The sequence below is a fragment of the Aythya ferina genome (genome assembly GCF_964211825.1).
Source record: "Aythya ferina genome assembly, chromosome: 1".
Lineage (NCBI taxonomy): Eukaryota > Metazoa > Chordata > Aves > Anseriformes > Anatidae > Aythya > Aythya ferina.
This window is the reverse complement of record NC_140296.1, coordinates 102,463,363-102,490,545: the sequence shown is the minus strand read 5'-3', so window position 1 is coordinate 102,490,545 and position 27,183 is coordinate 102,463,363. Positions and strand designations below refer to the sequence as shown.

The 27,183-nt window shown below is 36.9% G+C and overlaps 1 long non-coding RNA gene across 1 annotated transcript; it reads right to left on the bottom strand.

The window, feature by feature from the left end:
* Positions 1 to 883: 883 nt before the first annotated feature.
* On the bottom strand, positions 884 to 2,544 carry LOC311430076. Its single transcript, XR_014688541.1, has 2 exons — positions 2,304 to 2,544; positions 884 to 1,037 (listed from the first exon to the last, which is right to left on the bottom strand). It is a non-coding gene; the product is annotated as an uncharacterized lncRNA (long non-coding RNA).
* Positions 2,545 to 27,183: the final 24,639 nt, after the last annotated feature.

The following is a 27,183-nucleotide window of genomic DNA, read 5'->3' as shown; positions in this document are numbered from 1 at the left end:
TAAAAGGGCTTTTACTCAACACATAGTTTTAAGAGGCACGTTGTAATATTTACATTCCATTAGCTAGATATGCTCTAGGTTCAAGGAGTTTAATGGATAAATAAGAGAATTGCAGAAGCTAATATCAGAAAGACAAGATGAGGTATAAAGAAGAGATGGGGATAAATTCATATTTCTGCTTAAAGTTTTTGAGAATGTATGAATATATTTTAATAAATTATCAATAAATTTTAATAAGATTTAGTAGGTGAGTTAATACAATGTCACTGTAAAAATAAATAATTTATCAAAAGTGACTAGCTAAGGAAGATGCTCAAATCAATGAATATATTCATGCAGTTTACTCCATAAATACCAGCCTACAATATTTTTATGTTATATGGAGATCAGTGATATTCTCCAGAATCAACTGTGTCACTCCTTTTGCCTGAAAGACAGCATTTTCAGAAAAGGAAACTGGCAATAAAATCTGAGAATACTTTACAGTGATATTAACCAAAGTTATCCACATTATTGCTTCACATTGACTTAGTCAGATTTAACTAAGAGCCAGAATTCTGAGCACTGACATTAAATCTTTGTAATACCTGAAGATCATCCTACTAGGAGAAATCTGTTTAATGTAGAGCTTGTAACTGACACAGAAACATCTCCCCCACACAAATATGTCTAGATGAAGTGACTGACAATGACTTCCACACTGGAGGAACTGAAACATATATAAAATTGTTTGCCTCAAACATCCAAGCAACATTTGTTCCCTAAAAATTCCATTCTTGGTAGTCCAAGCCTTGTGCAACCAACCTAGGAGTACTCACGGGAACAATTTGTAATTTTTAAAATTTTACTTATTTCTGTATTTATTTACATTTACAATGAAATATTTATGAAGAACAGATTTAGCATTTATTAGCTGTTCAGAGGATATGACAGGGAATTAAGTTTATGACTTACCTCCTAAGAGAAAACATTTTTTATTTTCATTTTTTTTATGTTTACAATGTTGTTAAGCATCCAGCTCGGGTTTCTTCTGCTATCTGTAAGGAGACAGCCATGAATAAAGTAGTAGTTTCTCTTCTGATAGCACAGTTCCTGTCTGCCACCCCACCCTTCAACCTTCAATTACACTAATGTATCCAGCCATTCTTTTCTTTAACACTCTTCAGATAACATCATGGCTATGACGTGAATATACCACCGGGTACCTTTTTGCTCGGTGGGTTGGGATTAGCCCACACAGACATATTCATTGTAGCCACTGCCTTATATTAATGCAGCAAATTGTCAAGTTTTAAGTTGTACCCTAAACATAGTACCTTCATTGACTAATCATGAGCTGTCCTAATTGCTTTGTACACCAAAAACTGTTATTTAAACCATAATGTCGTGCATCTTCAACATAACCTCTGAAGTACATATACTATGATAATTAGAAATTATGAATATTATTCTGACTTCTGCTTTCTGTTTGTGACATTCAGCACACCAGATAGACTTCTTATTTGCATTCTTTTGTGAGAAGTTGTGCTGGAACTTTGTCATTGTCAAATCTGACAAGCAGCAGATATGGAGTAGATGTGCATTTTGAACATCAAAATCCAAAACTGCTGTTTAGCTGCCCCAAGCTTTTGGTCAACCAAAGAACCATAAAATTCAGACCAAGCTCTTATGCCTCAAGTTTTGCCTGTGGGACACGTGGCACGATGCTCTGTCAGTTTTATACTGTGCTAGTATTTGCATTTGTGCAACCATTGAAGGAAAAACACTAAACTATATTTCAAGTAAGGTATTTCAAGTAAGGTTTTTCTGGTGATTCAGCAAGGACTGGCAAAGTAATGTTGACTTCCAAAATGACTGATCATTTTTAGTTTAGTTTAGTTTTGTTTTGTTTTGTTTTGTTGTTGTTGTTTGGTTGGTTTGGTTTTGTGTGTTTTGTTTTTTTTTTTAGATAGTTTGCAAGCAGAATATACGTCTGCACTGTCATGAATTGCTAGGAGGTTTGGCATAAAATTCATAGAATCACAGAATTGTTTGGGTAGGAAAAGACCTAAACGATCATCTAGTTCCATCCCCCCTGCCATGAGCACATATATACCATTAAGACCAGGTTGCTCAAAGCCCCTTCCAGCCTGACCTTGAACACTTCCAGGGATGGGACATCCACAACTTCTCTGGGCAACCTGTTCCAGTGCCTCACCACCCTCACAACAACGAATTTCCTTCTTATATCTAATCTAAACCTACCTTCTTTTAACTTAAAGCCATTACTCCTTGTCCTATCAATTACTTGTCCTATCACTTACTGATGAAGAGTCTTTCTTCTGCTTTCCTGTAGGCTCCCTTTAGGTATTGGAAGGCCACTATAAGGTCTTCTGGATCCTTCTCTTCTCCTGGCTGAACAACCCCAGCTCTCTCAGCCTGTCTTCACAGGAAAGGTGCTCTAGTCCACTAGTCATCTTCATTGCCCTCCTCTGGAATCATTCAAATAGGTCCATGTGCTTCTTGTGCTGGGGGCCCCAGAGCCTCCTCCGTCCTCCAGGTGAACCTAGTACTCAGGAGAGCAAAGTAGAGGGGAGAATCGCCTCCCTTGCCTTGCTGGCCGCACTTCTTTGGATGCAGCCTGGGATATGATTGTTTTTTTGGGCTGCAAGTGCACATTGCTGGCTTATGTTGAGCTTCTCATCGACAAACACTCCCAAGTCCTTCTCCCCAGGGCTGCTCCCAGTTCATTTTCCACCCAGGCTGTATTTGTGCTTGGGATTCTAGTGGCCTTTAGAGATGAATAAAGATAAGGTTCCTAAAGTCTATTTCTTGAGGCTCATTTGGTTTTGTGGTTAAAGCTGCCTGGCAAATGTCTTTATGCTACCTTGCCATTGTTCCAAATGCATCTTCAGAACAATCCATTTATGCAAGCTTATCAATATTTTAGGCCTCCGAGAGATGCCACTTAATATAATCTGATGTTCATTCAAGTGCTAACAATTTGTGTTAAGGTTTTACAACACATTCTCTTTTATTATCAGATTTAACAAAAACAACAAAAATAGTGTCATGAGAAAAACAGGGCATATTTTAATTTTTATATTTCCTCTTATGAAAATATTAACTACACTGTTACACGCCTTTTCCATTGCTCAAGAAAAAATGCACTTCTGGATCTTAGGCATGAGTACATTTTTTAGCCTAGTCTTCTATTGAAATTGCCTAAATATGACCTAAAAATATTAACATCTGCACTGTTTCTCCCTCAGAAGCCCTTTGGAACACTTCAATTTAAATTTGACATAGGCATGAAGTCTTCACAGATCTTGGAAACAGGTTGCTAAGAAGAGAGACTTGAAAGAGCAAATTCACATACAATTTAGAAATTGAAAAGCTTCAGTCAGAACTCATATATTAGACCATAGTCTCTCATGAGAGTGTTTCTAAAGTGACCCTGTTTACCATTCTGATATTTCCAATCCATACTCGATAACTCTCTAATAATGGGATAAATATATATATATATAAACAAATGGACATGTTTCATCACAACATCAAGAACCAAATATTTAGATAAGAAAGAAGGCAGTGAAGAGAATAACTGATATGCAAATTCACCCTGGAACACTCCATTGCTCATGAAGGACACTCTCTTCCAACATGATTGTCTCATTAGCCTAAAAGTAATGCGAAGCTCCTGTGCTCTAACCAGACCTTCAGGGTCTGAGATCTGTTATACCAATTATAGTTGCCAGACAATAACAATAAGATTCCAGACCATATCAGAGAGTATCAGAGACCGGCACCTCCTTCTCCATTTCCTCTCCTCAGGAAGTTGCAGAGAGCAGTGAGGTTACCTCTCAGCCTCCTTTTCTGCAGGCTGGGAAGGCTGTTAGGTATGACACTGTGTTTTAACTGACATACTGACATACTGACTTTTTATCTGAATGATTTGCTCTTACACTGTGAGTGTTATGCAGCAAACAACCAGAAAAAAAGCATGTTACACCCGCTTTATATCCTTGTTTAGGACGTAAAAGAGCTTTCTGAATGCTTGCCATATTTTTGGAACAAAAAACAAATTGGAAAAAGGCCAGAATTTCTGGTTTGTTAAGTTTACAACATTTTTTTCCCTTTGTGGGGGGACATGACATTTTTAGCTTACTTCATGTTCATCAGAAATATTTTGAGCAATGTGAACTTTTTGTGTGTGTGTGTGTGTGTGATAGTTGCAAAACTGAAAATAAATAACTTTTGCCTGAAATATTTGAAGAGTCACTTCATACTTTGCTTTAGATATTCTAGCATAAATGTTGTAAATTTATATGTTGTATATTGATTCAACATATTGTATCAATATATTTTAATCAAAAAAAGTGATTTTGAATGACTAGGTGACTACAGAAATAACAGCTTGTATTCCTTTAACAACAAACAATAGCATAGTATGATATTCAAGCTCTATTTATCAGAACTTATATATACCAATGTTTTCTAAAATTAAGAAAATAAGGATATCTTTTGTTTATTACTGAGTTATTATTTCAGTTTGTGTGGTAATTAAATACCAGATTTGCTGTCTGTACCAAGGTTAATAGCAGAATCTTCAACTAGTTCCACTATGTGTCATCCTGGTAGGGATCCTGGCTTTTTGTAACTCAATGGCAATGCTTCATTGACTTCTCTTGAGTCAGGATTTCCTTAAATGAATATTTGGGATAATTAAGGATGAATTATGAGACTCCCGGTTTTTGCTCTTATATATCACAAATAAGATCCATTAAAAGCCTACTGAAGTTAACGGGAAGATTAATGTTGCTTTCAATAGAATTTAGTTAAGGTTTTTCCTTTTGCACACAGGCACTTGTGCAATTTTTTCTTTTTTTTTTTTTTTCTCCTTTTAAAAAGGCTTTTTGATTTTCTATGGCTCTCTCCTATCTACAGAGTTACCAATGTCCTTTACTACTGAGCTAAAATGTAGACAATAATGAGGCTGGTAGAAAGGATGTAAGGCATGTCCTTTGAGGAGAGTCTGATGACACTTGTGTTGTCCAGTCTGGAGAAAAGGAGGCTGAGAGGTGACCTCATTGCTCAGGAGGGCAACCCAAGAAAAAAAATAAATTATTGCTTTCCAGTCACCAGATATGTCTTTTAAATATTTATTATCAAACAGTTTTATATTTAGCAAATAATCACAAACATGTTCTTTTCAGAACCTTAGGGCATAATGGCCCTAAAGAATACTGAGTTAAAGTCACTAGGAAGCTCATCTTGTGCTGCCTCAACCTCTTCAACTGAACACTTGATATGAATAACAGCTGTTCTAGTATCTATTATTGAATCATTCCTCCATTGCATGCTAACGAAAATCTTCAGATCTCTTCTCCTGTAGATGGAAGAGGATGGTAAATGCTATTTCAGCTATGGCTAGAGACTGACCTTTGTCTAGTCAAGTCAAGGATGAGGATTCACAGTCTCTGCAGGTAATCTGTTCAAGTATAACTCTATCCTATCAGTGAAAATATTTTTTTCCTGATATGAAGCTTGAGCCTTCCAAGATGCATTTTGTCACCATTACCCTCTGTAACACCATGTGGTACTACTGCATGAGTGTCAGCCACTACCTTGATTTAGTGTAATCACTACTACTGATGGTGCACCCCGTGTCATCATTCATACTATAGAATCACAGAATCATAGAACATCCCAAATTGGAAGGGACCCACAAGGACCATAAAGTCAAATTCCTGGGTCTACACAGGACCACCCAAAAATCAGACAACATGTCTGAGAGTGTTATTGTCCTGGTATTGGCTAGGATAGAGTTACTTTTCCTCTTAGTAGCTGCTATGGTGCTGTGTTTTGGATTTAGGATGAGAATAATGCTAATAATACACTGATGTTATAGTTGTTACAGACCAGTGCTTGTGCTAAGCCAAGGACTTTTCAGCCTGTCATGTTGCCCAGACAGCAAGGAAGCTGGGGGTGTACAAGAAGCTGGGAAGGGACAGAACGAGGACAGTTGACCCAAACTGACCAAAGTGATATTCCATACCATATGACATCATGCTGAACAATTAATACAGTGGAGTGGCTGGCCAGCATCATGGGGGAACACTGCCTGGGGATGGGATGTCAGTCAGCAGGTGGTGAGCAATTGCATTGTGCATCACTTGCTTTGTACATTTTATTATCATCATCTTCATCTTCTTTATTATTAATTCTCTTCCCTTTTTGTTCTATTAAACTGTCTTTATCTCAACCCATAATCTTTTACCTTTTTTTTCCTCACAGTTCCCTCCCCCAGCCCAGTTGAGTGGGGGGGAAGGAGTATGAATGAACCATTGTGTGGTGCTTAGCTGCCTGGTGGGTTAAACCACAACAGTTGACCAAATGCTTCTTGAACTCTGGAAGGCTTGGTTCCATGACCCCTTCCCGGGGAGCCTGTCCTAGTGCCCGACCACCCTCTGGGTGCAGAACCTTTCCCTCACACCCAGCCTGACCCTCCCCTGTCCCAGCTCCATGCCGTTCCCTTGGGTCCTGTCGCTGTCCCCAGAAAGCAGAGCTCAGCACCTATCCCTCTGCTCCTCCTGAGGAAGCTGCAGGCCACTATGAGGCCTCCACTCAGCCTGCTCTACTCTGGGCTGGACAAATCAAGTGACTTCAGCCGCTCCGCATACATCTCCCCCTCTAGACTTTTCATGATTTTCATACCTTCCTTTGGATGCTCTCAAATAGTTTTATGTCCTTTCTATACTGTGGTGCCCAAAACTGCATGCGGTACTTGAGGTGAGGCTGCACCAGCACAGAGTGGGACAATCACTTCCCTTGACCAGCTGGGAATGCCATGCTTGATGCACCCCAGGATACTGTTGGCCCTCCTGGCTTCCAGGACATATTGTTAACTCATGTTCAACTTGCCATTGACCAGAACCCCCAGATCCCTTTCGGTGGGGCTGCTCTCCAGCCTTTCTTCCTCTAGTCTATACATATAATCAGGGTCAACCTTCCCAGGCACAAAACCCACCATTTGCTCTTGTTAAACTTCATGCTGTTGGTGATTGCCCAGCTCACTAATTTGTCAAGAACTTTCTGCAAGGCTTCCTCACCCTTGACAGAGTCACCAACTCCTCACAATTTAGTATCATCTGCAAACTTACTCAGAACACCTTCTAGTCCCACATCCAAGTCATTTATGAAAATATTGAAAAGAACTGGCCCTAAAATGGAGACCTGGGGAACCCCACTAGTGACTATCCACCAGCCTGATATAACTGTGGTAGTTTTACTGTGCTGGGCAGCTAAACCCCACAACCGCTCTCTCACTCCCCCTCCTTTAGATGAGGAGGGGGAGAAGTAAAGCAAAGAACAACTCACGGGTTGAGATAAGGATAATTTAATTAAAGGGAAATAATAATAACAATTAAATAAAGACTACCATGAACTAAACAATTTAACTAAGGGGAAATAAAAAGGGAAAGGGGAATAGGGAGGGGAAAAGGGAAAAATAAAAAGAAGGGAGGAAAACAAACAAACAAAATAAATGAAGGCTATATGGAAATGCAGCGGAAAGAAATTGCTCTCTACTTCCCACAAATGAGCGATGATTGACCACGTCCTTGAAGCAAGGCCTCAACGCACGCAGCCTGTGTTCGAGAGGAGGACTGACGTTTTCCCAACGAGAGCCCACCCCTCCACCCTTCTTCCTGTTTCCACCTTTTATTGCTGAGTGTGACATCACATGGTATGGAATATCCCTTTGATTGGTTTAGGTCAGCTGCCCTAGTGATGTTTCTCTCCTCACTTTTTGCCCACCCCCTAGGAGGGTTAGAGAAGGGCCCAATGCTGTGCCACTGCTGCTCAGCAGTAGACACAACACTGGTGTGATAACACTGCTGTTCCAGCTACAAGTGCAGAGTATGGCACTGTATGGGCTGCTGCCGGGAAAGTTAACATTCCAGCCAGACCCAGTACAATAACCCCATTTATTATTGAGGAAGATGTTAAATAGCATAGGCCACTGTATTAAACCCTGTGGTATCACACACATTGGCAGGTGAATATCAAGGAACAGAACATGACCCTTTGCAATTAAGCTGATGGGACAATTTTTAAACCACTTATAAGGTGATATTTTCTCAGCTTCCAGCTGAAAATGCCATAGCCAGTCATTTTATTGTAGAAAGAAGTGAGATCAATCAAGCCTGACTTTCCCATTGTAAATCCATTTTGACTACATCAAGTTACTATCCTATCTTTTGTGTGCTTGAAAATGAATTCCAGGATGAGATGATACAGTCCATCCCTTCTTGTAAGAGCTGAATATAACCAGCTTGTATCTTCACAGGTTTTCTTCTTGCTTTTTTTTTTTTTTTTTAAGTTGAAAATATCTTTAGATTTTTTCTCCAGACTTCAGGAACCTTCTAGGTTGGCTGTGATTTTTCACAGGTAATTTTTCACAGGCTCCCTCACTGTTAGCTGGCCCTCTCCATCCTAAATCATGCTCATATATGGGGAAAGGGAATATTACTGCCCATGATGGACTAAGGGGATAAATTTAACAGCCCAATATTTTCCGTGAACCTCACTTTTGTATGAAATGCTGGTAAAACCCCTTTTTGTTGATCTTCAGGTTTCACATTAGTCCCAGCTCCAAGTGCCTTTTGGTCTTTCTGATCATTCCCTAAGCACCAAAGCAGCATTTTTTACTGCTAATACTTCTGTTGCTAATGCTTGTTTCCAACTCTTGTATACCTACTTTTTGTGGTTTAGGTCACCGAGAAGCTTCCCATTTAGCCAAGTAGGCCTTCTGCCAAAACTTCCAGTTTTCTTCCTCAATGAAATGTTAAGCTCCCGAAACACTCAACAAATTTCCTTTAAAAATCAGTCAACTGTCCTGGACAGCCTTCCTCATGGCAGATTCACAAGGGAAACTATCTGGGAGCTTCATGAAAAGCTGTAGTTCATTCCCTTAAAGTACGGAGTCCTTACTCTGCTGCTTATATCCCTTCCTTCCAACAGATCCTAAACTTAATCATCTCATGGTTGCTTTGCCTAAAGTTGATTATTGTGTTTATTTTATTTATCCATTCTAAATTTTAGAGTGTTGTTAAAATGCCAGGTTGTTATTAAAATATGGAGAGTACTTACATTGATCTTCAGATATCAATGTCATTTTAGTTTGCCAGTTCTGCCCCGTAGATGACAGTGGTTAACAATATATATATATATATATTATTAAAAACAGCTAGGGTGAAAAATGTACTCATGTCATAAAATACTGGCCTGTTCCTACTAAAATTTCTGTTTGAAGCATGAAAATTTCAGAGCGCTGGTGTTCAAAAATGTGTACCTGGATATTGAAGAAATTCAAGATAGCCTTAGAAGGATTTATTTTAAGTTACTTTTCTGTTGGAATGTCGGTTTCAGATTTTTTTAATTAACCAAAATAAGGCTGTTGGTGCTTTGCCCATTCTTATTTCCATCACTGTTTTATGTTTAGACTTCAGCAGATTCCAGTATCAGAGTTAAGTATTAGGAAAGGAAACACTGCTTCTTCTTTGCTTTGTTTAGAGAATTTGAAATGTTTCAGGATAATTTAATCAAAAAATGCTACAGGCAATCACAATACAGCTTTATATAAATACCAGTGAATTTTCTAGGCCAGAACAAGACTTGCACACAACAGACTATTTGATATAGCAACCATGACGGGAGGAAATTATTTTAAGTGCGCTGAACTGCTGAATTTGATCTGAACAAATAATATTTGACTGACTTTTGTCTTTATTTTTTTTTTAATATCTAATTTATGTTCAAATTGAAAATTGATGTTTCAAAATAAAAAGGCAGAGATCTGTCTCAATTAAAAAAAAAAAAAAAAAAAAAAAAAAAAAAAGACTTCCAAAACCAGGATTGTGTCGTAACAAGCCCATGTAAGAAGGCTTACGGCAGAAGGGCCATGTGCTCTTGAAGCCCAGTAAAGAATTCAGGGATTGTCTGACAACAGCTGTTGACAAGAAAATCGAGCTTATCTCAAGGGGGTGGCTTTTTTTTATATATAAATGACTAGATCAACAGACCATTATCATTAAGTGGATCAACAGACTGTAAAAACATTTTTTTCCTGAGTTAATCAAAACACTGTGAAGGTCTTCCTAGCCTATTTGTATACAAATGAGGAAGAAATTACAATGATCAGCACTGTAATATTTCAACAAGATGAATCTTCAGATACTTCACAACTGGAATAGCAATATAGAAAGGACACTCAAATGTATACAGAAGTCACTCCCACCTGTACAAACAACACTATTGTTTGACAGCAGACTCAATACAGTTGTTTTATACCCAAAGATATGTCTTTTACATAGCTAATAAATACCAAAAATCTTATCATATATGTTCCAATGTAGAACATCACCAGGATCATTGCTTAGCTAGTATGTGTGGGTGAAGAGCAATTAGGTTTGAGATTTGAGAGATTCAAGAACCAAGTTCTCCTTTTGGTCCTTTAATTACAGCCAACACCCCTACCTTGGCTAGTTAGTGTTAGTCTTTCACATAGGTCTTCTCTGCAGATTCAAGGGCTGAATGCCATAAGCAACAGAAAGAAATAACAGAAGAGCTGGAATAAAAGGAGGATGAAGTCCTGCTTAAACATTTCTTATTCTGACTTGTGCACATATACTAACACCTTCATACTGTTGGAGAGTTTACATAATATGCATCTAAAGACCTTGGCAAAGTTTTAGGATTTTTGCTATATGTCCATCTTTTCTCCTTCTTGTTCTGCTTGTCCTATGATTCTTGTGGCCTTTGCGATGGGAAAGTAATTGAGGAAATAGTAGAATAAAACTGTTTTTGGAGTGTCTTGGTTTTGGATAGCCCCAGCTGGAATGAGCTAACAAGTTTCAGTTCTCCATTTGCAAGGAAATACTGACAAAGAAAAACAGTAATTTGGAAATGACTGTAACTGAGAGATGCATTTCCCCAGGTGCTTTTAACTTTGCCTCTCTACTTTTACTTCATATCGTATAGTTTCAGAAACATTTTAGTAGTAGTGCTTTGCGATTCTATCTTTGTAATCAATTTGTATTTTCTCAAACATATCTTTTATCCAGACTGAATGAATGCCAAAATGAACTATAGTCCCTGATGTATCAAAGAGCACAGGCTGGAGAATCTCTGATATTTGAACATTTCACCTTTGAATAACATCACTGAAGGACTCAATTTAATACAATGTGATTTGCACACACCTGTTTAATCATGTTTGTCACAGCCTATTCAAAATAATAATAATTTAAAAAATGATGAGCTTTTATAGGTATCCACTTCCCAAGCAAATAGTCCAATTCTACATCTTCTGCATTGCTTAACTTTTCATCTCCTTTTTTTTTCTTTCATTTTTTCTTGTTTTCCTTTACCACCTTTGTCTTCTGTATCTCATATATATGTTTTTTCATAAGAAATTTCTTAAAAATTAAACTTTGAAAATGAATCTGTCAGCTTTATCCTTACACTGCCTTAAAAACATATCACTTTTCCTTGAGACAAAATATATAAAAATCCACCTAGAAATATCCTTACTGATATTCCCATCAAGTACTGATACAGTTACTCCTCTTCCTATTCACACTCATGGTATTGGGTATACGTGGCAAGGGTTTGGTAGTAGGGGGTTTTGAGGGGCTTCTGTGAGAAGAGTCCAGAAACTGCCCCATGCTAGATATGGGCCAGTTCCAGCAGCTCCAAAAGGGACCTGCCTCTGGCAAGAGTCAAACCAATATGCAAGGTTGTTTGTGCCTCTGCAGATTTGAGAAAGGGAGAAAAAATTAAAAACTGCTAAACAGGAAAAAAAAAAAAAAAAAAAATGCAACAGCTGCTGGGAGAGAGAAACAGCCCAGAAGACAGCAAGGTCAGTGCAGAAGGAGGGCAGGAGGTACTCCAGACAATGGAGTTGAAGTTCCCCAGTGGCCACGGAGGGGCCCATGATGGAGCAGGCTTTCCTCCTGCAGCTTACCATGGTAGAGCAGATTCCACAATGGACACGTCAGAGAGTGACCATGAAGGAGCAGCGGAGATGAAGTGTAAGGGATTGAACACAGCCCCCATTTCCTGTTCCCCTGTGTGGCTCAGTGGGAGGACGTAGAGAAGGGTGGATTGGGGAAAGTTGGTTTTAGTTTTTTGTTCTTTTTTTTTTTTTTTTTTTTTTTTATTTTGTCACTGCTCTAATCTATTAGTGATAGGCCGTAAATTATATTAATCTCCCTGTGCTGAGTTTGTTTTGCCTGTGATGATAATTGGTAAGTGATATACCTGTCTTTATCTCAACCCTTGAGCCTTTTTCATTGTATTTTCTCTCCCTTTTTCTTTGAGAAGGGGAAGTGGCTATGGCGGAGTTCAGCTGCCCAGCAGGGTAGAACCACCACACCAATCCATGTTAATATATTGTTTCCTTCCCTCATTTTCTCTGTCTTCACTCACACAAACAGTTATTGCAGCATATATCATATATTACAGTATATATCCACAGATGTATTTGCTTGTTTGGTGTGGATTCAGTTATACTTTTTCCTTGTTCTTTTGCTAATTTCTGATCTAGTGGATGGCAACACTGCCCATGGCAGAGGGTGAAACTAAATGATCTTTAAAGCCCTGTCCAACCCAAGCTGTTCTATGATTCTATGATTTCCTCTGTCTGTGTCAGAAGCTCTGGATGATGCCTGAATTGCTTGTCTGACTTGTTATTTCTCATATCATAAAAGGTGGGTGAAAGAGTGGTAGAAGAATTCTCTCTACTTATCCTTTATTGGAAACATAAGCCATAGTGCAAATCAGTGTTTTGTTCCAGTTTCACAAGTGTAGAATATCTAGGGGAAAAGAAAGGTAGCTGCTATTAATCTTTATGACTGATGAAGTACTCAGTAATTTCTTGATGTTGGAATAATGGTTCTCCTTGCATGCTCTTGCAAACATGTATGTACTTTGTTTAGTAGACACAGCCTCACATCCCTTTCCCTTCTCAGACATAATCTCCACTTCTACACAGATCACTAGGAACAAGTAAACTGTTTGCTCTGTACTGCAGCAAAGATCCCACCTTTGACAGTACATGAGACCTCAGTGTCCTGGTGGGACTTACAAAAATGAAGTATCCTTCTATTCTTTCTCAGAGTCTTTCGCTGACTAACTCTGAGTGTTAAAGTTAAAAACAGTGATCTATGGTACAATAATCAGGCTCATATTATATTTCTATTTATCGCCTCTTCACATTTTTTGTCATGTGAAACAAAATAAAATTATTCATTCTTATTTGTTAAAATATACATCCAGCTGACACAGCTTAACATGAGTTTTTCCACCTAGTGACAATGTCAACATTCTTGACAAGAAGTTTTATGAGCTGCTCTCCATCACTATAAGTAAAAGTAAGGCCTCATACCATCTGTAGGGGATGGAGATAGAAAAGGATGCTTTTGGTGAGAACTAGAGAAAGATAAGATTAGAATGTACTGCAAATGAAAGTTTAAATCAAGGAAAGATGATTCATGAAAGAACAGAAGTTTTTATTGTTGATTTTGTTGTTGTTTTCTATTGACAGGGGGTTGGTCACAAAGTTAACAGCAGGAAAGGGGGACACAGAAATTTTGGCCTTTTTAGCCACTGCTGGCACTGATGTGCAAATTTCTGCAGGAAAAGATATACACAGTTCTAGTTTCTCCCCGTCTTTCTGTGTGTTCCTATCTCTGATTGCTTACAGGACTGTCTCACAGTGCTTTATAGTTACAGGCAAGAACAACTTGCCAAAAGTTATTTTGTTTTTAGTAAAACAGCTGCAAACACTTATGCCTTTCTTTGATTTATGTTTATATGATAATTTGGTAATATAAACAGACACAACTGCATGTTAGCAATAGTATTGGATAAAAGCAATAGTGCTGGTTAAGAAAATGTCCTTCATATACAATAAGAACTGAGAATTCACCATTGTACAAGAAAATTATTACATCACATTGGGTTTTTGTTTAAAAATATATATACATATATGATTTGGATCATCTACCATTGTTGTAAGTATTTGTCTTTTTTTGTTTGTTTTGACTATTAATATTAATGCCCTGTATTTTTAACCAAAAGACATATCAGAGAATTTTGTAGAACATATTAATTTTTTCAATCAAATGTCTTTATATGGGCAGCTTTTCTGGAAAGGCTACCATTAGATTCCTGTAAACCAAAATCTTTCATTGCAGAGCCAAACTAAACTTGGCATTTGAAACCAAAGCATAAACTGAGCCTCTAGAGCTGACTGCACATATATGAAAAGGAAAGTAAGTAATGCTCATATACAAAATTCCTGTGGCAAAATATTTTATATGCTGCCTATTCTCATCTTCTTTATAATGTTCCTGATACTTTGCTGTATCGTTGTTGGCCAGAATTATGAATAGAAAAAATTGAAATCTATTAGAAACCTGTTATATGCAAGATATGGTATACAAAAATACTACAATGTGAAATGATCCAGGTCCCTGAAGCATGTTGCCTGTTATATCAAGCAAGGATCTGTAAAATTTTCAATCAAAAATGTCCTGGTATATATCATTAATTCTCCATGTGCCTTCCTAGATGTAACTCTGTTCCATTTCTCATCCGCTTGTCCCCAACACTCTAACCACTTTTTCCAGTATGTATACATATATAAGTCAAATAGGTTATCCCAACATAATGATGCACTTCATTGCTGTGAGTAGAGCAGAAAATGTGGCTGGAAAAATGTGGCTGTGGCAAGCTCAAGGGCTAGAGCAGAGCAAGAACTTTTTGATTTGGCCCCAGGTTTTTTCCCAACTGTACTTCAGTCTGCACCTTCTTGCAGCTCTGTGCCACCAGAAACAGCATTACCACCCAGAATTGCCACCAGAAATACTCCATTTGAGAAGCTCTACATTTGCTGTAATGTCTTTGTATTTCTTAAAAACTGAAAATTTGAAAAGCTATTAGTTTTAATATTTATGGTTGAAAATACCTGAGTTTCAATGTCAAGAGAACAGCAACAAGGGCATCAAAAAGAAGGAAGGTGCTAATGCAATATTAAAATCTTATTAAAAAAAATACCTCAACCCACTTTTCTTTAAACAAGACTGCCATTATTTTAGTTTCTAATATTTTGTGGTTAACCCAAGCTAGAAAAATAATCATCTGATCCTACATACTGGAGTTGATTGCAGATATCCTCATGAACTTCAGTGGGATCTGGAAGCAGTCTTTCATGCCTTGTACCTAGTAGTTAAAGATGTAGAAGATGTAGAGTCTTGGCTTTCCGTGGTGTACATTTTCTGGCACTAGCTATGGTGGTTTTTTTTGTGTTTTGTGTGTGTGAGTGTGTCTGTGTCTGTGTGTATGTGTGTGGGTGGGTTTTTTTGTTTGTTTGTTTTGTTTTGTTTTGTTTTGTTTTTTAGAGGGGTGGGGAGAGCATGTTTTGTTTTAGGTTTTGTTATTTTTCCTCCCTGAAGATATAAACCTGAGCTCTAAGTTTTCCTTTTCTGTGTCCAAACTATTTGCAAGTACTTATTATTAAGTTTCTCAAGAGAACTTAATAACAAGGATTTCCACCTCCCTTAAAAGCTTTCTTCTCCTTTAATGGAGACCACATATTTCTTTTGGGAAGGGATTTTATCCCTTTAAAGGTTAAAAAAAAATAAAAAATCCATGTCTTGAGGGACATAAATAAATTAGCTTTAACCCATAAATATGTCAATTTATTATGAAAATTATTTCTATTAAAAAAAAAAAAAAAAAAAAAAAAACAGTATTAAAATTCATACTGGAGACATTCTTTAGTCCTTGCGTGGACTAAACTTTAACAGTTGTATTTTTCTTCTGCATGTATAGAAACCTCATCTTTACCAGACAACCATAACCAGAATACTTATTATACTTGTGAGTTATACTTACATTGTGTCTTGTAAAACCACATAATTAAGTAAATTTTAGAAATTCATCCTGGCATGTAATATTACAACAGAGAAAGAGGAGGAAACTGTTTTATAGAAGTAATGTTACTGTGTTTATAAAGAACAGTTCAGGCCCATAAATTTAGAGTTTACTAAAAGAAATAATGGTCTTACTGAAGTTATGGGAAATAAATCCACACATACTTTGAAAGCTTGTGAATTTTTAGAAAAATAAGGAATTGTGAAATCAGTTATGAGAAGAGTGTATTAAAATTACTAGTCTCTTACTCTTTGGAGACAAATATTGACTGACATCATTTCAATTATTTTCAATATGAGTTTTCAATTATTTTTCCCTTAATTTATTCTATATTATCTTAGTACTTTCTAAGGGAGGCTTAGCAAGATTGTAGTTTTGTGTTCACACTGCATTTGTGATTTTGCATTAATGAAGGAAAAAGAGCTCATCAGCACTAATTTTTATATGATACTATGTAGTTAAATACATATTTGAAGATTGTGGATATACAAGGATTAAAATGACTATGCTTTTACAAAATAAATTGCTGCATTAAATTCTCAATCTGAAGTTGAACACAAAATTAATGGCTTAATTAGTTTCAAAACAGGCAGCAATCTGTGAAAATCAGAGTTAATCTGACAACACAGTTAATCTATTTGGTGTAAACTTAGAGAGTTTAAGCCAAAGATACAGAATACTTAACCCATATAATGTTGATCTGTCTTCTATTTCCACTTAATCACCAGCAAACATTTTAGAAAGCTTCTCGAGTTGGATAGAGTTGAAAAGTGCAGAGGACTGGATACCCTTTTTACAATATGAAGGAGTGCTTTCAACTGTCCCTTGTTCCTTCCAACTTTAATAAAATTATGAGAATATATTTCAAATCAAGTAGAACATAAAAGAACAGAGAAATATACTGATGAAAAAGTTAAAACAAAAAATATTAAATGATAGTTACTCCCACCTCACTTCCACCTCTTCCAACAGAATTAATTTGCAATAGTAGAACACAATGTATTTTGTACATTGTAAGAGGAAAGAATTTGATGTGTCATTGCTTGACCCTTTCTTATTTTATAATTAATTACAGCTTCTTATTAGAAACAAGATAGTTCTTAATATCTTTAACTTCCCCATTAAATGTGCTCTAGTGTGTGTTGCTCACTCTAATTCCTGACATCTCTGGAGATTGCTGCTGCAAGTAAATTTTTGCATGCAGAGGTATCAGGTCATGGGAGAAATTTACAGTCTCAAAGATCTATTCAAGATTATTCTGTATATACATATGTATATATATACTGTGTATACATAGCCAATTTATGCAAATATAACACTTTTGCCATGGGAAAAATGCTTGGAATGTACTTTGCTTCATAAATATAATATCACTACAGTTCATCAATCTGTTTTTCCTCTTGGAAACTGAACCTCTTTTGAGTTACATGTTACAGAAGTTCATAATCCAAACAAAAGCAAACTCACCACAAAAGGCAAAATTCCAAATCTTTGTGAACACAGCCAGCTTATTTAATAAATAAATAAATAAATAAATAAATAAATAAAGTGTTTCCAAAAGTAAAAGGACAAAATTTCCATGAACGTAAGAACACAATAAAACAAGTATTGGAAATATATGTTCAAATACATACAGGAAAAAGGAGAAAGAAAGATTGTTGACTCATTATATTCAGATAATATTTCTACAAATGAAGAAACTCCTTGAAAAAACTATAAAAGTCTTCATTCAAGGACTGCAGTATAGGAAAGAATTCTTCTTAAACACAAGGAAATAAATGTTGTCTTAAGAAGCAAACCTGTATATTTGTTGTTGCTTTTTCATATTATGATATATTTAAACATAAAATTGTTATTCACTATGGACCAATATATTTCTTCTTTCATGTGCAAAATATGCAAAAGTTCCAACAATTTTTTGCAAAAGATATTTTCAAAACTCATGACTTCCATTTTGTGGCAGGCAGACTATTTATTCCACTGAGTTTAACATGAAGTGTTTAAACTGTAATCAGAGAGGAGGAAATTCCAGTCTTGAAATGTGTCATTATAGCAGACATTGAAAACATTCTCCAGAATAACTGCATTTGGGGTAAATGATAACAATTCATCTGTGCTTGCATGGGTGAATTTTTGTCTAGAGTAATATGTATGCATATGAGTTTCCATTATTTTCAATATCACTGCAACGGATCTGTACCATATTTGTACTACATATCTATAAATACCAAGTAGTATCTCAAGACTTTAAATTCTTGGTTACCAGTTTCTAAACTACCTTGTGCTGCTTTTTCTGATAATATTTTTGTGCTGTTCTTAAAGACATCCATTGTATGTTCCAGAGCTAAACTCAACTCAGTCAGTCTGACTTAAGTGAAAGGGAAGCTCACAGAGCAGATTATCTCGAGTGCCATCATGCACTTACAGGAAAATCAGGTGATCAGGACTAGTCAACATGGGTTTATGAAAGGCAGGTCTTACTTTACAAACCTGATCTTCTTCTATGATGAGGTGACATTCTCTGTGGATGAGGGAAATGCTGTGGATTTGGTCTACCTACACTTCAGTGAGGCTTTAGACACTATTTCCCACAGCATTCTGCTGGAGAAAATGTCTGTTTATGGCTTGGATATGCTTTGATGGGTTAAAAACTAGCTGGGTGTCCAGGCCTAAAGATGGGTTAAAAACTAGCTGGGTGTCCAGGCCTAAAGAGTCGTGGTGAATGATGTTAAATCCAGTTGAAGGCTGGTCACTAGTGGAGTCCCCCAGGGCTTAGTACTGGAGCCAGTTCTCTTCAATATCTTTATCAATGATCTGGACAATGGGATCAAGTTCACCCTCAGTAAGTTTGCAGATGACACCAAGTTAGGCACAAGTGTTGTTCTGCTTGAGGGTAGGAAGGCTTTACAGAGGGATCTGATAGGATGGTGTCGTGGTTTAACCCGGCCGGCAGCTAAACACCACGCAGCCGTTTGCTCACCCTCCCCCCTCCCTCTCTGGGATGGGGGAGAGAAATGGAAAGTGAAGCCCATGAGTTGAGATAAAGACAGTTTAACAAGACAGGAAAGTAATAATAACAATAAATAATAACAATAATAACAATAATAACAATAATGACAATAATAACAATAATAATAATAATAATAATACAATGATGATAATGGTACTACTACTAATAATATGTACAAGCAAGTGATGCACAATGCAATTGCTCACCACCTGCTGACCGATGCCCAGCCTAACCCCGAGCAGTCCGGCCCCCTCCCCCGGCTAGCCACCCCTATATATTGTTTAGTATGACGTCAGATGGTATGGAATACCCCTTTGGCTAGTTTGGGTCAGCTGTCCTGGGTCTGTCCCCTCCCAGCTCTTACTGCACCCCCAGCCTGCCTGTTGGCAGGACAGAGTAAGAAGCTGAGATGTCCTTGGCTTGGTATAAGCACTGCTCTGCAACAATTAAAACATCGCGGTGTTATCAGCACTCTTCTCATCCTAAGCCAAAACATAGCATTCTACCAGCTACCAGGAAGAAAATTAACTCTGTTCTAACTGAAACCAGGACAATGGACCGATGGGCTGAGGCGAACTGTATGAAGCTCAACAGGGCTAAGTGCCAGGTCCTGCACTTGGGGCACAAAAACTTCATACAATGCTGCAGTCTGTGGGAAGGGTGGCTAGAAAGCTGCCCGGCAGAAAGGGACCTGGGGGCATTGGTTGAGAGCTGGTTGAATATGAGTGTGCTCAGGTGGCCAAGAAGGCCAACATCATCCTGGCTTGTATCAGAAATAGTGTGACCAGAAGGACTAGGGATGTGACTGTCCCTTTGTATTCTGCTCTGGTGAGGTTCTCTCTCAAATATTGCATTCAGTTTTGGGCCCCTCACTATAAGAAAGACATCAAGATGCTGGAGCATGTGCAAAGAACGTCAAAGAAACTGGTGAAGGATCTAGATAACAAGTCTTATGATAAACAGCTGAGAGCTGAGGTTGTATTCTGCCCCTCTGCACTCATGAGACCCCACCTGGAGTACTGCATTCAGCTCTGGGGCCCCCAAGTTAAGACATGCACCCCAACATGGACCTGTTAGAGTAAGTCTAGAGGAGTGCAACAAGGATGGTCAGAGGGCTGGAACACCTTTCCTATGAAGAAGACAGGCTGAGAGAATTGAAGTTGTTCAGCCTGGAGAGAGAAGGCTCTGGAGAGAACTTCCCATGCCTAAAGAAAACTGTAGAGGCTCAATACCATGGAGTGTAGTGACAGAATGAGGGGCAACAATTTCAAACTAAAAGAGAGTAGATTTAGATTAGATATAAAGAAGATTTTTTGTTTGTTTGTTTGTTTGTTTGTTTTTTTACTGTGATAGTGGCGAGGCACTGGAACAGGTTGCCCAGAGAAGCTGTGGATGCCCCATCCCTGGAAGTATTCAAGGCCAGGTTGGATGGGACTTTGGGCAACGTGGTCTGGATGGTCCCTGACCATGGCAGGGGGTTTAGAACTGTATGACCCTTAAGGTCCCTTCCAATACAAACCATTCTATGATTCTGGGATTTTATGATTCTATGATCTGAATTGAAACAATCTAGCCAACATGGTGATTTCATAGAATAAGATTTCTGTTGTGAAATTTGGACATTCTGACCTATACATAGGAAGGCTGACCACTTTTGCCATTCCTTAAAATAATTGAAAAGCCTCTTTTAACATCATGCAGGAACTATATTCTAGGTTCTGTACATGTACAGTATCCCACCTTTTTGTTCTTTTAATATAGTGTTTAATGGCAAGTAGCCAGCATCTTTAGCTAATTTACTGTAGTAATTCCATCATCAGTGTCCTCATGTTTCAAATAACTTTCAAAACAAGTAGTTACTCATTCAAACAAAGTTTCACAGTAAGAAAACATTTAAGTAAGTCTTTGCTTTATCAAGTGTGTATAAGAGTGAGCTATTAATTTTAAGATGTGTGTCAATGTAGCAAAATGATAATGAGCAAACACTGTGAATAAAAAGTCTTCAAAGTAAAATCCTCTGCGGTAAGATCTCATTGATAGTTTTATGATCATCTTCTGTTTAGGTTTCCTTTAAGCTGCAAAGTTTTCCTGTGGATTATAAGAAAAACAACAAATAGTGCTGAAGTGCAACTTTTTGAAATTACTTTAAATTAACTGACTGTTAAGCTGCCAATAGGTTTGGAAAATCCAATGTTTTTGTGTCACAGTTTAGCAGAGATCAAACAGAACAAAATAGAGCAGATCTGAAAGACCAAGTAGGATCTCAGAAAGTGGTCTTAACTGGAAATTCAAGGCCCTGAAATTCTTTGTATTCTACTGGAGATTTTTCATTGTCAGTTTACCAACAATGAGTTGCATAAAACATTTTGAATTTTGATTTTTTTTTTTCAAATATCCTACTCATTAAGAAACAAATCTTGTAGTGGGGGTACTTTTCCAGCTCTTGTCTTTGCAGCTATTATCAACACTGAAGCAGTAATTGTAACAGGGCATGAGACAAGTGGAAGAAGATTGAGGAGAGGAAGTGATGGAGGGAGGATTGTGAGCATGGAATTATTTATTGCCAGTAACAGACCTACATAGCCTACTCACTGGTGTTCATACATAACAAGAAAGCTTTCCCCCACCACATCTGAGGGATTTTATGTTATACTAAAAGCCCTTGATTGTATATTTTTCTGTGATAAGAGAATTTAGTGAAAAACGATTCTCTGATCATATATGCATTTGCTATTTAACACTACCTCCAGTTAAAAAAAATACAGAGGGAAAGAGATCATTCATCAAAATGCCAAATATCATGTCAGCTACATTATTTTCACTGAATTCTAAAAATGCATATATTATATATATATATTATTTAATAAAATAAATAAATAAATGAATCCAGAGCAGATAGTATGTTCAAGGAAGAGATTTCTATTTCTAATTTTGGGAGTGAGGAGAAAATGAAAATAAACAAAATTGGGACAGGAATTCCCAAATTTTGTCTTAATGTCTTGTAGGTACTTTTTTTTTTTTTTTTTTTTGGACTTGTGGAATGAGTGGAAGGGATCTTGTATGTGCTATCCAGTTACAGTAACTCATTAGTTTGTTTTATTTTGCCCATTCAAGCAGATCTTGTTAGAAGACACCATGACAATTAATCTCTAGAGAAAAACATTCTGTTAAGGTTTCAAGAAACGAGTAAAACAGTTTATTTGAAGCATTCTAAGATCAATTAGAACAGTGAAAATGTGATTTGTAACCATCTACTGAAGAATGTGGTACTTTGCACAATTTATGAAAAAGCACAATTTATGTGCAAAGTACAGAATATTTCTTTTCATATCCATTCTCCTGGTATGATCTGACTCAGTGTTTTAGTATAATTGGCCTGCAGGATATCTGTGCTTTCTATTATTCATTTTCCTGCCTTTTTATACTTACATTTAAATTCTTTAAGTCAGATTGGAAATTTCCTAAGTTTCTCAAAGACCAGCAATTATTTTCTCCTCTAGTCCTTTTTGGTTTTGTTCTTGTTCTTGTTTTGTTGTTGTTGTTTGGTTGTTTTTGTTTTTTTTGTTTGTTTGTTTGTTTTGTTTTGTTTTGTTATTATTTTTTTCTTTCAGTGGACACAGTGATAAAGTAATTCCTCAGTGCTATCCCATTTCTGAGAGCTGAATGACAGTCTCACTAGCCCTTTGCAATTTTAACCTTTGAATTTATTTAACTCCTTTTGAAATCTGATGTGAAATACACAGACTTATTATATATTACTTAGTGTTAACCAATTCAGTATACGAGTAGCTCATCAAGAGTTGAAACTAATCTCCAAAAGCCTATTACGATGAAAAGCGCTATTCATCTAGGTTTATTTTTTCCTCTGTTTTAATAGTACAAACTTGTCATTATCTTCAATGACAGCAGAGGTAAACACTTTATATATCCTTTCCTGTTATACATTTGTATGACATTAATAATATGAGGCCTGCCAATAGACAGAATTGTGTACCAAAGCTTATTTAGTGGCAATACATAGGCACAGAGATGGTAACTATGTATCTTTCCTCTGACCATTTCTAAAATATAAACAGTAGTGAACATTTCTTTCCTGCCAATAAACTTTGCCATTAGGATATTAAAGAACAAACAAAAAGGAGGCATAAATAAATAAACTGATAAAAGTTAATAATTAATATTTTGCAATATCTGTCCAGCCTTCAATACCACATTTAGAAATTGCCACATCATTACTCCATTTCTTTATCAGAAATTCTCACAAATAAAAACCTAGCAATGTGTTTTCTTTCCAAAATATTATGGAATTAAGGGAAAACAGTAACTCAGTGGGACCCTATTCTAGGAAAATAAGCTGTTATTTTTCCAGCCAGGATATTGATTATGTTGTCCAAAAGTCAGTTAGTCTTTGTTTCTTTAATATGGTCTTCAGAATTTCCTTACTAAATTTGGAAGTGATTACTTCTTTTTCTTGGATCCTGATTGAGTAAAAATCCTTTAAAACATTTAAGAAATTCTTAGTCTGTGGAAAAAAAATACTTGTAGAAACAATTCTTCGTTATTTATCTAATATTGTTTTATGAAGTTTAAATAAACAATTTTCTATGGCTCTCCTGGTATCTCCAAATGAACAGCTAAGAATGGAGATATGTGCAATATAAACATCAGGGAAGTTTATTTGTAATGAAGACACTTTCATTTAAGCTGTAAAGAGTATATATATTTTGACCTTACTATAGTCTCAAGTGGTTACGGGTGGTTCTGAGTCACTGGGAGAATGTAGCTTTGAATTTAATTGATAAGTAGCCTCCCACGGGGGGAACACAGAAAAGTGCCAAGGAAGCAACATCCCATATGAGTGAGTTAGCTTTGTGGTTTGTCTGTGATTATAGGATAACCAAGAGACAGAGCAGATTAGAGGGTTTCACAAGTACTGCAAACAGTCACGTCAGAGTCCCAAAGGATCCTCTGCTTGTCTCTACAGAGCATTCAGACACTGGTGTTCTGTTGGAGCCCTAAAGAGTCCTGAGAGTAGGAGGAGGTTACATTCTAGTAGTAGGGATGGCTACATTCACTTTGAAGGTTTCCAGGCTCTGTATACCTAACCTACATGCTTAATGTAATCTTCCTCCTGACACTCAGTGTAACTGCCAGCAGGTGCAAAAGAGCATGTTATGCAAATGAACAGCTATGTCTATGATTAGATGGATTTTTCATGTAGTGATCTGGTATTTATCTACAGAAGTGAATGTACATTATAACTATGGAGAGATTGTACCCATACAAACAGTTTTAATAAAGTATCCACCTCCAGTTATTTCCACCAGATGCTTTTATGAAATGAGTTGAAACAAACTATCACATCCCAGGTCAGTATTCTATAAACATGTGAATTTATATTACAAATAAGTTGTTTAGGTGCAAGAAAGATTTGACTTAAGCAATGCTGATAATGTACTTATTTAGTAATGGATCTGAGATGATCTCGGACCACTGGAAGGCATTTAAGAAGACAAAATAGAAAAGATACTTTTTTGTGTTTGCATTTCTGTGGGTTCGTTTTTGTAACTTCATATTTTTCCATTACTTTGAGGGGAGTAAAGCCATCATATTAATGAGTTATGGAATTCTCTACGCTTTGCTCAGCAGGTTTTCATATAGCAACTTGAACCCACCTAACTTCAGTCTGTGTTTCATCTTTAACATAAATCATCCAAAGGGCTTCAGAAACACTTAAGCTATTGTGAATATACAAAGTGTTATTTTCCCACAAAAATTCAAACATAACAGCTGTTCTCTGTTTTTTGTTGTTGTTGTTTTGGTTTGGTTTTTAATTCTTCTGAAAATCCAGTGATTTGACAAATTGCAATTTGGATTATATTTATTTAGTTCATATTCTGTTGTGTTGTTTTGTTTGTTTTTTTTTTCTTTGTTTGTTTTTTACAATAATTTTAATAGTTATAGAAAATGTTTGATTTTACAATTTGCGCATTTTCTTTCAAGAAAATTTACATTTTCTTTCTCACTCAGCTGCATAAAATAATAATGAATGACCTGTGATACTGCTGTCCAAGAGTATTTCACAAGAAACTGAAAAATATATTCCATCCACAACAGTTTTGTGTACATTCAAAGGGGAATTCATATTTAGAACAACTTATATTTGGAGTGCCCAGAGAAAACAAAAATCAGGGGCAATATTTTCTATAAATATTAGCATAAAAATATTTTAGGTAATTATTGGCACTGTAGAACTTCTGAAATTCTGTCAGAATTGATGTTTAATTTAATTGATTTCTGTAGAAGGAGTTTTTTTTTTGTGTTTGTTTGTTTGTTTCTGGTTTGCTTTTCTTGAATAAATGCAGGAGAAGATTGACTTTAGTTGAAAGGTATGTCTTTCATCTGTCCTTCTTCCAAAAAGATCATCACAACATTCCTGACATGAAATGCCTGACATTTAAAGTAGCATTCACAGCAGCTAAAATTGCTTCTGTAACTTGTATTTCCTATGCTAAGTATAGGGAAGGGTACATGTACTACAGCCAAAGTAAGCACATCTCTAGGATATGGTAGACGCTCAGTTTTAATGGAACACATTTTGGCAAAATATACTTTTGCTTTTAGAAAGAGGTCAGTTTTCTGTAACTCTTACATGATTAGTTTTCTGGCTTATTTAAAATAGGTCCTGTAGGGTTACTGGTGTGTAGTGTAGTGTAAAAGGTAATCCAGCTGTGGGCCCACTTTGTGGCAAATGACATACAAAAAGAAGAAAGCAAAAGTGGCAAATTTGGGCATAGAGACAGCCACTTCATTTCAGCAATTAAACATTGTATTATTTCTGACACTGAAGTACAATAAACAAATATATTGTCTTCTTAAAGAGATTGCAGTTCAGTGACCTCTGTTTATATATTTAACCTAGGTTACTGGAATATATTACAAAACACTTTTTATTTATTTATGTACCAATGAATACCCATGTAGGACTGTTATCCTCATGAATTTCCACAAGTGCAGTGTCATGCACTTGGGGAGGAACAACGCCATGCATCATTATATGCTGAGGACAACCCAGCTGGAAAGAAGTGTGTCAGGAAAGGACCTGAGAATACTGTTGGACACAAAGCTGAATAGGTGCCAGCAATGTGTCCTTAAAACAAAGAAGGTTAATGGTATCCTGGGCTACATTAGGTAAAGTACTGACAGTGGGCTGTGGAAAGTGATCTTTCCCCTCTTCTCAGCACTGATGAGGCCATACCTGGAGTACTGTTTCCAGTTCTGGATTTCCCAGTGCAAAAGAGATATGGACATATTGGAAAGAGTCCAACAAAGGGCCACCATTAAGATGGTGAAAGGAGTGTCTCTTCTATGAGGAATGTCTGAAAAAGCTGGGGCTGTTTGTCCTGAAGAAGTGAAGGCTCAGGGGGAATCTTGTCAGTGCATATAAATACATAAAGGGAAGTTGCAAAGACGATTGAGCCAGGCTCTTTTCATGTCACCAGTGTCCAGTAATAAGTCAAGAAGCAATGGACACAAACTGGAAAACAGGAGGTTTCATCTGCATATCAGGAAACACTACCGCATGGGTGACTGAACATTGGCACTGATTGCCAGAGATGTTTTGGAGTGTCCCTCCCTGGAGATATTCAAAAGCCACATGGATATGGTCCTGGGCAACTTACTGTAAGTACCTCTGTATGAGAAGGAAGGTTGGACCAAATGACCTCCAGAGATCCTTTCCAAATTAAACCATTCTCTGTGATTCTGTGCTCCAAAAATTTATATATATGTATATATATTTAAGTTGCTGAATAATAAAATAATTTGACTTGATATTTCACTTTTAATCCATCAGTTTTCTGAAGGTCTTTTCCAACCTAAATGATTCCATGATTGTATGACTCTATAATAGAAGATATAGAAATTAATTAGTCCTTATGAGTACTGCTCCTCATATTTAATTTGTCCCTGAGGCCACAACTGGAGCATTGTGTCCAGTTCTGGGCTCCCCGGTACAAGAGGGACACAGAACTACTGGAGCGAGTTCAGAGGAAGGCTACAAAGATGATTAGAGGACTGGAGCACCTGTTGAAAAATGACAGGCTGAAAGACCTGGGCCTGTTTAGCCTGGAAAAGAGACGACTGAGGAGAGACTTCATTAATGCATATAAACATCTGAGGAGAGGGTGTCA